The 4,363-nt window shown below is 39.9% G+C and overlaps 1 long non-coding RNA gene across 1 annotated transcript; it reads right to left on the bottom strand.

Annotated features, from left to right (window-relative positions):
- Positions 1-491: 491 nt before the first annotated feature.
- On the bottom strand, positions 492-3,202 carry LOC309700894. Its single transcript, XR_014274791.1, has 3 exons — positions 2,725-3,202; positions 2,458-2,607; positions 492-1,633 (listed from the first exon to the last, which is right to left on the bottom strand). It is a non-coding gene; the product is annotated as an uncharacterized lncRNA (long non-coding RNA).
- Between the last annotated feature and the right edge of the window lie 1,161 nt (positions 3,203-4,363).

The raw sequence follows: 4,363 nt of genomic DNA, 5'->3' as shown, positions 1-4,363 counted from the left end.
ACTTCTTCCCTGTCTCTTTCAGTCCCTGCATCCTTAAATGTCTCCAGTTGTCCCGAGTTCACTATGACTGTCTCCTTGGTGCATTTAAACACCTGTTCCTCCCTGTCCTTGTCATCTGTTGTCTTCCTCTCTGTTATCAGTCATCAAAATTTTACCATCTCTGTGCAAGTCTGCAAATTTCTTTATTAAATCATAAGATTCTTAAATTCATCAAGTCTCTCTGCCTGGATCCTCGTCACAAAACATGACATCACTGTTTTGTACATTTTAACACAATTGAATCCCCACATTCATGAAAGATAACCAGAACACTTTTTTGAAAAGTCTGGAACAAAACCATCAAATCTGATAAAGGTTATTTAAATTCTGCAAAAGAAGAATGTATTGGAATAAAAAAAAAATATATATATATATATATATATATCCTAACCGTAATTACTGGGGGTGGGGGGGACAATGAATGACACCAATAGTGAGTAAAAATTCAAATTCAAATTTTATTTGTCACACACACACAACCATACACAGTATGACATGGGGGTGAAATGCAAAAAGTAAACAGTATAATACAGATACATAAAAAACACTCCCAAAACAGAATAAATTATTACAAAATATTAATAAAAAACTATTAAGATGGAGGCAACTTTGCCTGTGGTACAATGTATACAGTGTATGAAAAAATCTTTACTGCAGATACTAATTTTACTAATTTAATAATAATTTTGTGTTTAAAGGTTTATGACTTTCATGCTTTCATAATGGTACTTAGTATTTATTTATTTATTGTCATTGTCAAGAACAATGAAATTGCGTTTGGGGCTTCCATACAACCAAAAAAAAGAAGAAAATAATAAATACCCCTTAAAACCCAAGTGTACATATTTAACCCAGTGTGACTCCAATGCAATAAGACAATCCTTAGCAATAATGTTCGTAGAAATTCAGACAAAGACCTGAGAACATGACAAAATACAACAATGCAACCCATTCAATATTATTGTACTGTGAGATATGATATCAGATATGATAGTTATCTATTTAAGAAAGAGGGGGGGAAGAGAATAAAGATATGATGCACCAATGCAGACCAGTTCATTGCTATTAAGAAGTTGGATATGGTTATTGTCCGTGAGAGGGGGGCAGAGAGTTCAGGAGCCTCACAGCCTGTGGATACAGGCTGTTGGCCAGTCTGGATGTTCTGGCCTGTATAGACCTGTACCTTCTCCCTGAGGGCAGCAGATGGAAAAGGTGGCGCGCAGGGTGATGTTGGTCCCGCAGGATACTGTGCACCCTCCTCAGACAGCGAGTGGGGAAGATATTACTGATCTCTGGCAGACTTGTTCCAATAATTCTGCCAGCTTCTTTCACCACCCGCTGGAGTGCTTGCTGATCGGCCTTGGTGCAGCTGGGGAACCACACTAGAAATCCATATGTCAGAACGCTGCTGATGGCACAGTTGTAGAAGTTCAACATCAGAGATCTGGGAATGTGTGCGCTCCGCAGTCTCCTCAGGTAGTAGAGGCGCTGTTGGGCCTTCCGTACAACTGAGGTGATATGGTTGCCCCAGGACAGGTCCTCGGTCACAGTTACCCCCAAGAATTTAAAACTGCTCACCCTCTCCACCGCCTCACTGCCAATGAAGAGAGGCAGATGGTTGTTATGACCCCTCTTCCGGAAATCTACAATGATCTCCTTGGTCTTTTTGGTGTTTAAGACCAAGTTATTGTCGTGGCACCATGACTCTAGTTGTTGCACCTCTGTCCTATAGTTTGTCTCATCATTGTTGGATATAAGTCCGAGCACTGTAGTGTCATCTGCAAACTTAACAATGAGATTGGACGCGCAGGAGGAAATACAGTCATGGGTGAAGAGAGTGTATAGCAGAGGGCTCAGAACACACCCGGCTACTTAGGAGAGCTTGACATTTTTATCAGGTGGTACACACTGTAAAAAGTTTGAGAAACACTGATAAGTGTCTGTGTGCTTTTGAAAAACATTTAAAGCTGCAGTACAGAATCTTTGAAACAAGCTTAAAACATTTTTAGAATATAAACAGAGCATCTGCTTCTCTTTACAGCTCCTCACTCCACCAGGGCACCATTTGGCACTTTCTGATAGTGTGCAAATGTGATGTACGTACAGCGGCAGTCATACAGACAACTGGACGGTCCAAAAGTTGGCCGACCTATTACTGGCTGAGGTTTCAGTAGAGTTGTGGCTGAACCACATAAAAATATATCATTAATTTTAATCTCCGCAATCAATGATAATGTTTTGTTGGAATGTTGTTAAAGAGGGTCAAAAATGTTTCAACCCAGTTTGTTTTGCAGATTCTGTGTAGCAGCTTTAATATAGGGAGGACACAACTTCCAGATTGTGTGAAATCAGTTTTTTCTCTTTGTCAGTTTAACAGTTTCTGTTTTGCCTGTCACTGTTCCCTGTCTGTTTTCTTACCTGGATCTTCCTGACCTTGTACTTTCTCCTCCTGTAGCAGTCCCTCGGACCAAGGAAGAAATAGAGAGAGCCTCGACGGGTGCAGTAATTTTTACTTTGAGATTCATTCAGAATCTAACAGTGCTGAGGTGCGCCAATGCACCGTGAAAACTAAACAGAAACACAAAATACATTTTCTTAGACGCTTATTACAAATATGAACTCAAATAAAGCAGAAAATACAACAAAATATCAATTAAGCAAACAAATACAACTTAAAACATGTACCTCGCTCCGCATTCCAAGGGCTGCAAATTGTTAATTTCGCTAGAGTCCGGTATCACGCTGCTTTGCGCTTCATTGAGAGCTGCCTACTGGGACATGTGCGTCACAAAACCGGTCTGAGCTGGAAGTGCAGCTTGCCGCTAACTAAGCAACAGAGCCCTCTACTGCAGTGGCCCCCAACCTTTATTGCGCCACGGACCGGTTTATGCCCGACAATATTTTCATGGACCGGCCTTTAAGGTGTCGCGGATAAATACAACAAAATAAAACGAGTACCGGTACCGAAAAAAAGAAGATTTATTCATAACACACATGAAAAGACCAAGGAAAACCGAGTTAACGATAAAAACGATAACAAAATAACGCTGAAAACCGATAAAAACCTTGAAAACCATACATTTCACACCTGAGCCTCAACTCTCGCGGCCCGGTACCAAACGACTCACGGACCGGTACCGGTCCGAGGCCCGGGGGTTGGGGACCGCTGCTCTACTGGACACTACGCGTAGCTGTTCAGGCTTAGATCAATAAACAAAACGGGACCTTTACACCTCCCCTCTTTGGACTGACAATCATACACAAGTAGATTCAATTAGATGAAAAATTACATTAATATGAAAAAAATTCTATTAAGATCACTAACAAAAAGTCCTCTCTCAGTGTACTTTAAACCAAAAGGCAAATAACCAAACCACATGAACATCTAATAAAAGATATAAACATTGAAACACTGATCCAACATTATTCTTGATTGATGGATCATTTGATTTTACACTTTTACCTGAATGTGGCTCCTTTTCTTAAAAAAAAACCAAAAACTTCCTTATATCCATTATGAACCTGGCTGTCTCTGTGTACACACACACACACACACACACACACACACACACACACACACACACAATAGGAGTTATCAGGTTAATGGGCATTCAGTCAGTCAGCTAGTTAGTATCCATTTCCAACAGGACAGTGGTAACAACAGTAGGCTACGGACAATTTAAAGTTTTAGATTTTAAATAGGCTGTATATATTTCAATGGGAGCAATAGGACGGTCAAATGTCGCTGATTTTACTACAGAGTAGGACGGATTGTTATGGAACGCCAGGACTGCCATAATGAATTAATTAAATACACCATTAAATAATTAATTAAATGTGTCAATAATTAATTAAAATTGGAATTAATTAATTAAATAAATAGTTATGACACATGTAATTAATTAATTATTGACACATTTAATTAATTATTTATGTATTTTTAAAATACCCCGTTTTTCTGTCACCAGCTACACTTTTAACAGTGTTTTAGCCACGAATGTCGCGCCGTATGTCTGGTCAGGTTGTCAACATAGAACATGCTTGCAAAAGTGCTCAGATGTTTTCAGAGATTTCACTAGCTCTGCTAACAGTTAGCATGCAGAGTGCACCGAGGGGGTACATTAACCGGTTTGTTTACATATTCCACTCTCCGTGTTCCACATGTTGCATTCGCAGATTCTCATTTTCACCGAACGATCGTCTCTTTCCGCCTGGTCTTGTGTCTCTGTGCTTCTGTAACATAAAGAACGAGCTGACATTTTTCTCACGAAACCAGCGATCAGCTCAGCAGACCCTCAGTTTACCTGCATGCATCCTCCTCCTC

Source organism: Aulonocara stuartgranti (genome assembly GCF_965226115.1).
Source record: "Aulonocara stuartgranti genome assembly, chromosome: 23".
In the NCBI taxonomy this organism is placed as follows: Eukaryota; Metazoa; Chordata; class Actinopteri; order Cichliformes; family Cichlidae; genus Aulonocara; species Aulonocara stuartgranti.
This window is presented reverse-complemented; position numbering and strand designations above follow the sequence as displayed.